This window comes from Dipteris shenzhenensis, chromosome 25 (genome assembly GCF_047967505.1).
Source record: "Dipteris shenzhenensis isolate YYH24624 ecotype China chromosome 25, Dip_SZ_1.0, whole genome shotgun sequence".
NCBI lineage: Eukaryota > Viridiplantae > Streptophyta > Polypodiopsida > Gleicheniales > Dipteridaceae > Dipteris > Dipteris shenzhenensis.
Window position 1 is genome coordinate 22,195,417 of NC_141620.1, and position 12,409 is coordinate 22,207,825.

Below are 12,409 nucleotides of genomic sequence, written 5' to 3' on the forward strand. Positions count from 1 at the left end.
GGCATATGCACGTGCCAAAAGAGCTTCGAAAGAAGCTAGATCCTAAGTCTAGGAAATGCATCTTTCTGGGTTATGGTGAAAGTGGAGAGATGGGCTATCGTCTCCAGGATCCAGAAGCAAAGAAGATCATACGCAGCCATGATGTGGTCTTCAATGAGAAGAAGATGCATGAGGCACCCATGAGGGATGTGGAAATGAGGAGAATCACTTTCCAGGATGTGAATCCACCTGCATATGTTGATAGACAGCAAGCTGTCCATGCACCAAATGTGCAAGAAATGGTACAACCAAGTACCCCCACAGGTATACAATCAAGGGTAGATGATGGATCATCTATTAGTGGAAATGATGAGCCAAATATGGGTGATATGCAAATGGGACAGCAAGCTGTGCAAATGGGAGAGCAAGCTGAAATGCCCTTGAGAAGATCATCTAGAGTGTCTAGACCGCCTGATAGGTTTGTTCCAAGGGTAGACTATGTGATGCTTACTGATTGCGGGGAGCCTTCTTGCTACAGAGAGGCTATGATGCGTGAGGATCAACGCAAGTGGAAGTATGCTATGCAATCAGAGATGAGTTCACTTATGAAGAATAAGACTTGGGACTTGGTTTCTTTGCCACATGGAAAGAAAGCATTGCCATGTAAATGGGTCTACAAAATGAAGGTCACAGGTGATGATGTGCCTAGGTACAAGGCCCGTTTGGTTGCTAAAGGGTTCAAGCAAGAGAAGGGTGTGGACTTTGATGAGATATTCTCTCCGGTTGTGAAGATGACCACACTTAGATGCATGCTTGGACTAGTGGCAATAGAGGATATGGAGCTTATGCAAATGGATGTCAAGACAGCTTTCTTGCATGGGGATTTGCATGAGGAAATTTACATGGTTCAGCCGGAAGGCTTTGAAGAAAAGGGCAAAGAGCATTTAGTTTGCAAGCTGAAGAAGAGTCTCTATGGTCTTAAGCAAGCACCTAGAGAATGGTATAAGAAGTTTGATGCTTTCATTCGGTCCCAGGGTTTTAGAAGGTTTGAAATTGATCACTGCCTCTACACTAAAAGGGCTAAGGATAATAGCCTGATAATCTTGGCACTATATGTGGATGATATGCTATTGGCTAGCAAGAATACTTATGAGCTAGATGCATTAAAGGCCAAGTTGCATGAGGCCTTTGATATGAAGGATTTGGGACTTGCAAGTCATATTCTTGGTATGCACATCACGCGTGATCGGAGTAGGAAACTCCTTTGGCTTTCACAAAAAGAGTATGTTACAAAAGTATTGCAACGTTTCAATATGGAGGGGGGGAAGGCAGTGAGTACTCCATTGCCTCCATATGTGAAACTGAGTCATACAGATAGTCCCAAATCAGATGAGGAGAGGGCCATGATGGCCAAGGTTCCTTATGCATCAGCAGTTGGGAGTCTTATGTATGCTATGATAGCTACTAGACCAGACATTGCATTTGCAGTGGGAGTTGTTAGCCGGTATATGGCTAATCCAGCAAAGAGGCATTGGGAGGCAATTAAGTGCATCATGAGGTACATGAAGGGTACCAAGGAGATGTGCATCTGCTTTGGTAAAGGAGACATGCGTGTACTTGGGTACACAGATTCAGACTATGCAGGGCATGTGGATAGTAGGAGATCCACTTCTGGTTATGTGTTCACCTTTGCAGGTGGTGCAGTGTCGTGGATGTCTCGCGCACAAAAGTGCGTTGCTTTGTCTACCACAGAGGCTGAGTATGTTGCAGCCACAGAGGGTTGCAAGGAGGCTATATGGCTTGATCGGCTAGTGGGAGATTTGGGGATTCATAGAGGTGTATCGACATTGCATAGTGATTCCATGAGTGCTATTTAGCTAGCACGGAATCCGATCTTTCATGCAAAGACCAAACACATTGAGGTCAGGTACCATTTCATCAGGGAGGTACTTGAGGACAAGCGCATAGAGCTTGTCAAGGTTCATACAGATGATAACCCTGCAGATATGCTGACGAAGAGTCTGCCTACAGCGGTTTGAGTATTGTCATGTATTGATGGGCATTGGATAGTATGCTCACTGGTTGTTCTCCCTTAAAGGCACATTGTCCTTTAAGTGGGAGGTTGTGGGGGTTAAAGGTCACTGTGCCTTTACCCCGGTTATGTACAATACTCAAAGACATATATAAATGAATGAAAAAGAAGATTAGGGTGGTTCTGCACCCACCAAACTTGTGTGGCTCTCTGTTTCTCTCTCTCCTTCTTCCCTTCTTGCTTCCGTTGAGAGCACTCTCTCAATCATATCATATTACAATAGCAATACATATCATATTACCGTAACAATAGATGTGTCAACCTATATATAGAGAAGAAATTAAAAGGCTTCACCAAGCCACAAATTAAAAAGAACATTAGTTATAGTAAATTCGATAATACATAATTTGAAGAAAAAATAACAATGTATGAACCCATAAAACTCACAAAAATCATACATTGTCAAAATTCCAGAGATGATATTGTTTGAATGGAATATGGAATGAGCTTATGAAAATTATACAAAAATAGTCATCATCGATTGTGCATTTACATTCACCACCGATCAAAGTGTGTCCTTTTAGTGCAATTGTCTTGGTGGTGAATGTAAATGATGTTATCAATTGTAAGCTTACAAAATATTCAAAGGCTTACAATTGATGGACCTTTGATCGCCTAAAAGAACACAATGATACAAAAAAGACTGTGAAAATTTATCACCCAACAAAGTCTAAAGAGGCTTTCAAAGAGCATTGGCATACTGCTAGGATTTTCTTAATGCCAATTGTAAAACCTCTTTGTATACAACATTTGTGGTACAACTCATTTCAGCATCCTCATTACTAACCCAATCCACACTCTCTGGAAGGAATACTTTGACTGCATTTGATGATTGGACACGCGAGAAAGCCACGTATAATTGCCCATGACTAAACACCGGTGTCACCAAGTATAAGCCTAGGATAGACATTGTTTGGCCTTGTGCCTTGTTTATCGTCATGCCAAATGTTAGCCGAACAAGAAATTTCCTTCTTCTCATATCGAATGGAAGTTTCAAGTTACTGGGAATGAAATTTAGGTTACGGCCTTGTAAATGGGGCATCCTCCAAAGATAACTAGAGAAAACAGAGTATGCATCAAATTGCATACATTGCATGCTCCTTCTACATTATTTGAGAAGATTGTGAGCACATAAAATGGACTTAGATGCAACCTAAAGAGGAGAGTGACACCTTCTTGTAACATATATGCAAGTAAAATACAAATATTGGGAAGTGAGAGTGAGAGAGAGAGAGAGAGAGAGAGAGAGAGTCTAACACACTTTAAATAAGTGTCTCACTCACATATAACAATACTCCATCAATTGTAGCTCATAGATATCCATGTATTTCTATTTACATGTACAATCCATAAGTATTAAAATTTTACATTAATTTGACTTACATTGCCACATATATCAAATAAAGATAAGAAAGCTCAAAAAAATTTATTATTGCAATTGAAAAACAAATACAAAAATTTTGTGTGGTAGGCACAAAAGGCTATCCTACTAAATAACTTAAGATTGACCCCAATATGCAAATAACATATAAGAACTTTGAAGAAGGGCATCTCCTTTCAGCTATGATGCAAGCTATGCCATTTTGCAAACGCTTCTTCTACCTCCCATCCTCATCTACAGGGACATTCCCAAGGTCTACATGCCCCCCAACAACGTCCTCCCTCTCACCCCTCCCGACATCCCATTTGGCAACCCAAACCTGCTTTTTGAGCAACATCACAGCTTTCTCATCACCGGCCACAAACAAACTTTTCAACCCTACTACCTTCCCCACGAATCAGCATCATACACCAAGTCTAATTACCAACACTGCCTAAAATTTATGGAATGCCCACCACCCTTGGTGTTGGACACATTTCTATCTATTCCTAGACATCTATCAAAGTCTCCTATATTGGATGCTTAATTGATGCTGAACTTCCTATTGAAGAAGCCTCATCTCCTTTAAGCTATGATGCAAGATATATCGTTTTATAAACGCTTCTTCTACCTCCCATACTCATCTATAGGGATTCTCAAGGTCTACATACCCCATACAATGTCCTTCTCCCACTCAATCCTACAACCCAAACCTGCTCTCTAAGCTAAATCATGCCTTTCTCATCAATGGCCACAAACAAACCTTTCAACCCTACTACCTTCCCCACAAATCATCATCCACCAAGTCTAATTACCAACACTACCAAAAATTTATGGAATGCCCACCACCCTTGGCTTTGGACACATCTCTATCTATTCCTAGACATGTATCAAAGTCTCCTAAATTGGATGCTTAATTGATGCTGAACTCCCTATTGAAGAAGGGCATCACCTGTAAGCTACGATGCAAGCTATATCATTTTACAAACGCTTCTTCTACCTCCCATACTCATCTATAAGGACATTCCCAAGGTGTACATGCCCCTTACAACGTCCTTCTTCCTCTCATCCCTACCGATATCCTATCCTATAACCCAAACCTGCTCTCTGAGCTACATCATGCCTTTCTCATCACCGGCCACAAACAAACTTTTCAACCCTCAGTTGACAATACCTTCCTCACAAATTATCATAAACCAAGCCCAATTACCAACACTGCCTAATTTAAGCTGCCCAAATAAAACCAACACTGCCTTGATTTCTTGCTCCAAGACCAAAGAGGTCTGCAAGCTCGATTTGGCTGCCCTAAATTTTGAGACCTTAGACACACACACACAAACTCTAGCTTTCATTAAATAAGTTTTTTGTTAACTTTAAATAAATAGTCTATTTTTTTTCTTTATGTCTTCCAGAACACACAAAAAGATTATTTAAAAATATTAATTTAACACACAAAAATTGAAATAACTAAGATTCTTGTTAGCTTCAAATAAATAGTCTCTTTTTTTCTTTATGTTTTCTAGAATACACAAAAAGATTATTTAAAAATACTAATCTAACACACAAAAGTTGAAATAACTAAGATTCTTGTTAACTTCAAATAAATAGTCTCTTTTTTTCTTTATGTCTTCCAGAACACACAAAAAGATTATTTAAAAATACTAATTTAATACACAAAAACTGAAATAACTAAGGTTCTTGTTAACTTCAAATAAATAGTTCTAGAACACACAAAAATATTATTTAAAAATACTAATCTAACACACAAAATCTAAAATAACTAAGATTCTTGTTAACTTCAAATAAATAGTCTCTTTTTTTCTTTATATCTTCCAGAACACACAAAAAGATTATTTAAAAATACTAATTTAACAAATTAAAACTGATATAAAAACTAATTTCATTTTTCATTTATAATTTATCTATATATTAAAGCAAATGCAAGTGGCAAGGAGAAAACATCACCTACCTCGCCAAATAAAAGAAGATCCTAGTCTGGAGTGCTACTACTAATAGCTTAATGGAGTGTCTGCAAAAATAAAAAATAATACCTTTATAAAGAATGTTTGTTTGTTCTTTCACACAACACACACACACACACACACACACACACACACACACACACACACACACACACACACACGGAGAGGTCTGCAAGCTCGATCTGGCTGTCCTAAATTTTGAGACCTCACACACACACACACATACACAACTTATATTCATATATTTTACTCATCGAACTTTCTTCCTTACCTTCCATGACATAAGCAATTGCATAAGTAAGATCTCTACTCATAGAGTATTATGTTACAAAGATTTGGGTTACGGCCTTGTAAATGAGGCATAGTATGCATCAAATTGCATACATTGCATGCTCCTTCTACATTATTTGAGAAGATTGTGAGCACATAAAATGGACTTAGATGCAACCTAAAGAGGAGGGTGACACCTTCTTGTAACATATATCCAAGTAAAATACAAATATTGGGATGTGTGTGTGTGTGTGTGTGTGTGTGTGTGAGAGAGAGAGAGAGAGAGAGTCTAACACACTTTAAATAAAAAGTTACTCAAATAAAAACTAATTCCTTTTTTTATTTATATTATTTAAAGCAAACGCAAGTGGCAAGGAGAAAACATTACCTACCTCAGCAAACAAAAGAAGGTCCTAGTATGGAGCACTACTGCTAATAGCTCAATGGAGTGCCTGCAAAAATAAAAAATAATATTTGAAAAAAAACCTGTATAAAGAATGTTTATTTGTTCTTTCACAAAAAACACACACACAACCAGAGACGTCTGCAAGCTCGATTTGCCTACCCTAAATTTTGAGACCTCACACACACACACACATGTCACACACATGCACATACACAAACTTAGAGAGAGAGAGAGAGAGATTTGAAAAATTTTAAATAATATTTTTTTGTTTCTACTTTTGCAATCTCTCTCTCTCTCTCTCTCTCTCTCTCTCTCTCTCCAGCCTCCACTTCTCTAACATTATTAGACCTTGCCAGTTATTAGAAATAAGTGACAAGGTCTAATAATGTTAGAGAAGTGAAGGCTGGAGTTGTAATAATTGGCAAGGTCTAATAATGTTAGAGAAGTGGAGGCTGGAGAGAGAGAGAGAGATACACACACTTTTTTTACGTGGTGTGGAACACACACACACAACCAGAGAGGTTTGCATATAATAAAGAATATAAAAGGGAAATTTTGTTTATCTCTCCTAGCAAACCAATCTAAAGAGGAGAGTGACAACTTCTTGTAACATATATGCAAGTAGAATACAAATATTGGGAAGAGAGAGAGAGAGAGAGAGAGAGAGACTCTAACACACTTTAAATAAATTTTGAAATAAAAACTAATTCCATTTTTCATTTATCGTTTATCTATATATTAAAGCAAATGCAAGTGGCAAGGAGAAAACATCACCTACCTCGCCAAACAAAAGAAAGTCCTAGTCTGGAGTGCTACTACTAATAGCTCAATGGAGTGCTTGCAAAAATAAAAAATAATATTTAAAAACAATATCTTTATAAAGAATGTTTGTTTGTTCTTTCACAAAACACACACACACACAACCAGAGAGGTTTGTAAGCTCGATCTGGCTGCCCTAAATTTTGAGACCTCACACATATTGGGAAGAGAGGGAGAGAGAGAGAGAGAGAGAGAGAGAGAGAGAGAGAGAGAGAGAGACCCAACCACACACATGCACACACACACACCATTGAGCCATTTAATATATAGTTAAACGATAAATGAAAAATAAAACAACCACACACACACACCATTGAGCTATTTAATATATCGTTTATATATTAAATAGCTCAATGGTGTGTAAACGATATATTAAATAGCTCAATGGTGTGTGTGTGTGGTTGTTCCATTTTTCATTTATCGTTCATTTATCGTTTAACTATATATTAAATGGCTCAATGGTGTGTGTGTGTGGTTGGGTCTCTCTCTCTCTCTCTCTCTCTCTCTCTCTCTCCTCTCTCTCTCTCTCCCCCCCTCCCCTCAACACTTAATTTATTATCTTTAAACATACTAACAGCCCTTCAGGACCCTCGATTGCCCACGACTTCAGAGGCACTAACGGGTTTCTCCAAGCAATCAATAAGGCCCACAATACACATCCACTCATCACTGCCAAAGGTCAAGGATAAGAGAAATGGCTAAACATCATTTCACACACACACACACACACACACACACACACACACACACACACACACACGGACTTAACACATCTATAAAAAATAAATATAGGCTACAATATTTATTAAACCTCTTTAAAGTGCCACATTGGCTCAATTGATGATTGTCCAAGCTCGATTTATTAATTTCTAAAGGATTTGTGAAATAAGTGTGCAAAGTGTGTGTGTGTGTGTGTGTGTGTGGGTGGGTCTCTCTCTCTCTCTCTCTCTCTCTCTCTCTCTCTCTCTCTCTCTCTCTCTCTCTCTCTCTCTATCTCTCTCTCTCTCTCTCTCCCATATAGAAATTTGAATTCTTAGAAAATATAATTAGATACTTATAGTTTTGATATATGAATACCATGGAGTTTATATACATATTTCTATCTCCGAGGGCTAATAGCTCAATGGAATGCTTGCAAAAATAAAAAATAATATTAAAAAACAATACCTTTATAAAGAATGTTTGTTTGTTCTTTATAAGAGAAATGGCTAACACACACACACACACACACACGGACTTAACACATCTAGAAAAAATAAATATAGGCTACAATATTTATTAAACCTCTTTAAAGCCGCAAAGGCCTAGTTGAGGGTTGAACTCACACATGCACGCATGCTCTCTCTCTCTCTCTCTCTCTCACACACACACACACACACACACGCGCGCGCGCGCGCACGTGCATGCATGCACGTGCACACACACACAAACACTTATGCGCGCATGTGCGTACACACACACACACACACACACACACACTTTCTTACCACCAGGCAAAGGCCTGGTTGAGGGTTGAACTCACGCATGCATGCTCTCTCTCTCTCTCACACACACACACACACACACACACAGCCCCAAATTTGATAGGGCCAGTCAACGTGGTGCCCCCAACTGACCTTTTTAATAGGCCACCCTCTGATAGGTTAGCTGACATGGCACGCCACTGGCGCGCAGCTCTGCCTCCCGTTTGATGCCGCTCCCTTCTTCGCCACTCTTCCTTTTCTTTTTCTTTTTCTTTTTTTCCCTTTTGTTTTTCTTTTTATCTAGTGTTCGCATTAAATTCCGTTACTCCACTTTCCTAGAACATGGTCCTCCGCCCCCCCCCCCCTTTTCAAACACATTCTTGAAGCTTTCCAGGTATTCCTTTGCTTCACCTCTCCATTCCAACACTATATCTCTAGGGCCACACATATTTGCCCCATCCTTTCAAGTAGATTTTGTCATTATAGTTCTCGACCACGAAGGTCGCCTCGAATTCATCAACCGTTTTGAATTAACCTATCACATGCAAATGTACTTTTGCAACTCTAAAAGTCTAAGTATTCACCAAAAGCGTTTACAAAAACCCTGAGTTGATATTTTTTAAAGACCATTCAAAATTTGGAAGTTTTAAGCCAAAATATATATAAAATGCCTTGCGATTTGTAAGTTTTAAACCTTCTATTTTCAAATTTAAAACATTTTCACAAATTTCCTTTCACCTTCTATTTATGAACATTAGTGAAGGCCACAACTTCCCTCCCCCCAGCGCTTCTTGTACGGATATTTAAGGAGAATCACCCCAAGGTCAAAGATCAAAACAAATCCAAGCATTCTCAAAAGTCTTCTCTATGCACTCTTTTCATGACATAACGAAATGATGTTTGGAAGAAAATTTTTCCCACCAATTAAGCCACTTACATAACCTCTCTGCACAAATCTAGTTCCCTTCATCTTCTAGCACACCTCACACCCTAGATTATTCGTCTCACCATGCCTCTTGTGAACATTTGCATCCTTATAATTTTAAATATTGTTTTATAGCTTAACAATCATGTGGATACAAATTCTTACCATATTATATACCTTACATATTATACTCTCAAATCATGATGCACTTTTATAGTTTACAGACATTATACAAATAGATTACTATGGATGGCTACTCTAAGCTATAAGGAAACTATATAAAACATCATAAGGTACACCACTCCATCTTTCATAGGTTTTAAATTTAATTAGAAGAGATGCAAAGGTATACCTTATTATTTCTCACCATTAGCCCCTAACCTATTGCCCTCCATTTCAACACATTCTCAATGAAGGTTTGCCCTTATAAAGTATAAGAAATGTGGATCATTATTGCCCATTTCATGCATTGTTTTAAAGATATGGCAATATGTCAAACATACATGATAACTATTCTCCTTGCATTCTTATGTAATGAATAGGCTTCCCATCTTCATTATAATTTAGTATAGATGTCCACGATATTCCCACTTGTCACCATTAAAGCATACTTAGCATTAAAGAATATGGTAGAATGTTAAAGAATATGGTAGAATGCAATCCAATGTAAATAAACATCCAATCACATCCAAATCATATCTTTATAAGTGCCTATGGTTATGTTTGGCAAACTTTTTCTACAAAGGCCTCAATGTTGGTCTTGTAGGTTCAAAAGCACAATTTTATGGCTACACAACGTAATTAAGCATCTGGCTTATATATGTCTCTTTCACACACACATTGATCACCCTAGCCATTCCGTGGCGTATGCTACTTTTAAAAAATGAATGCGTGCATGCACTTTATATAATTAAAGCCCTATATTAAGTAACAAATGTTTGATGAGAGCCTTCAGTCTCCCTTAGCATCAAACTATCTAAAAATGCCATAAATGTTTTTGTTTTAAAAACATGGACATCCCCCTCACCTCTCCTTGCATTTGCTCTATTAGTCCCTGCTCCACCTCTCGCTCCCCTCTCCTTGTGGTGCAGTTACTCCCTTAGCCACGCACCTCTACTCACCATCACCTTCTCAGTGTTGCTCTCTCAACCCCCTTCAACTTCACTCCACCTCTCCCTCTACCCCTCTCATGGTGACTCCCTCAACCCCCTCACCTCTAATCACCAACCTTTCCTTGTGGGGCTGCCCCTGCCCCCAACAAAAGAAAAAAGAAAAATCTATGTTCCACCTTCCCCTCTCCTCTCCTTATGGTAGAATGTTTAAGAATATGGCAGAATGTTAAAGAAAATGGTAGAATGCAATCCAATTTAAATAAACATCCAATCACATCCAAATCATATCTTTATAAGTGCCTATGGTTATGTTTGGCAAACTTTTTCTACAAAGGCCTCAATGTTGGTCTTGTAGGTTCAAAAGCACAATTTTATGGCTACCCAACCTAATTAAGCATCTGGCTTATATATGTCTCTTTCACACACACATTGATCACCCTAGCCATTCCGTGGCATATGCTACTTTTAAAAAATGCATGCGTGCACGCAATTTATATAATTAAAGCCCTATATTAAGTAACAAACATTTGATGAGAGCCTTCAGTCTCCCTTAGCATTAAACTATCTAAAAATGTCATAAATGTTTTTGTTTTAAAAACTTGGACATCCCCCTCACCTCTCTTTGCATTAGCTCTCTTAGTCCCTGCTCCACCTCTCGCTCCCCTCTCCTTGTGGTGCAGCTACTCCCTTAGCCCCGCACCTCTACTCACCATCACCTTCTCATGGGTTGCTCTCTCAACCCCCTTCAACTTCACTCCACCTCTCCCTCTACCACTCTCATGGTGACTCCCTCAACCCCCTCACCTCTAATCACCAACCTTTCCTTGTGGCTGCCCCCCCCCCCCCAACAAAAGAATCTGTGTCCCACCTTCCCCTCCCCTCTCCTTATGGTTGCTCCCTCCTCTCTCTCTCTCTCTCTCTCTCTCTCTCTCTCTCTCTGTCTCTATATATATATATATATATATATATATATATATATCTACCTCCCTCATCTCCTCTCACCTCCTCTCTTCCCTCCCACGTCTCTATATATTATCATAACATTAAAAATATTAGTTGGGCACAAACAATTATTTTCCCATGAACTCGTTGTCTACCCTTTGCTCGATAAATGATTCATAGATGTGCTCAAAAAATAGGAGCGGCCTCGCATATTAGCTTAAAAATGTCTTAAAAATCATCTTGAAACATGTTTTCAGAACATTAGAAATATTAATTACTATTATTGAATTGCTTCATTAAAAAAATCTTAAAAAATAGTATCTTAAAAACATAATCAATTTCTCTTTTAGATTAAATTTAGTATCTTATAAATTTATTATCTTAAAAACATACTATAATATTATTATGTTAAATGATTATGGAACTAATATGGTCATAAAATATATTTAAAATTTTTATAAAATATATTATTAAAACTTAAAAAATATTAGTATCTAAAAATGCCATAAATGTTTTTAACATGCTAAAAATTTATAAAAATATATTATTAAAATAGGAGCGGCCAGGCATATTATCTTTAAAAATGTCTTAAAAATCATCTTGAAACATGTTTTCAGAACATTAGAAATATTGGTTATTATTATCAAATTGCTTCATTAAAAACATCTTTAAAAATAGTATCTTAAAAACATAATAATTTTCTCTTTTAAATTTATCATCTTAAAAACGTACTATAATATTATTATGTTAAATGATTATGGAACTAATATGATCATAAAATATATTTTAAAAATTTATAAAAATATATTATTAAAACATTAAAAATATTAGTATCTAAAAATGCCATAAATATTTTTAACATGCTAAAAAATATATTATTAAAATGTTAAACATATAAAAATATCTCTCTCTCTCTCTCTCTCTCTCCACATTCAAGACATGTTTATAGTATGCTAAAAATATTAGTATCTAAAAATGCCGTAAATATATATTTTTTAAAAACATATTAAAATCAAAATCTCTCTCTCTCTCTCTCTCTACGTTTTTAAAGCATGTTTT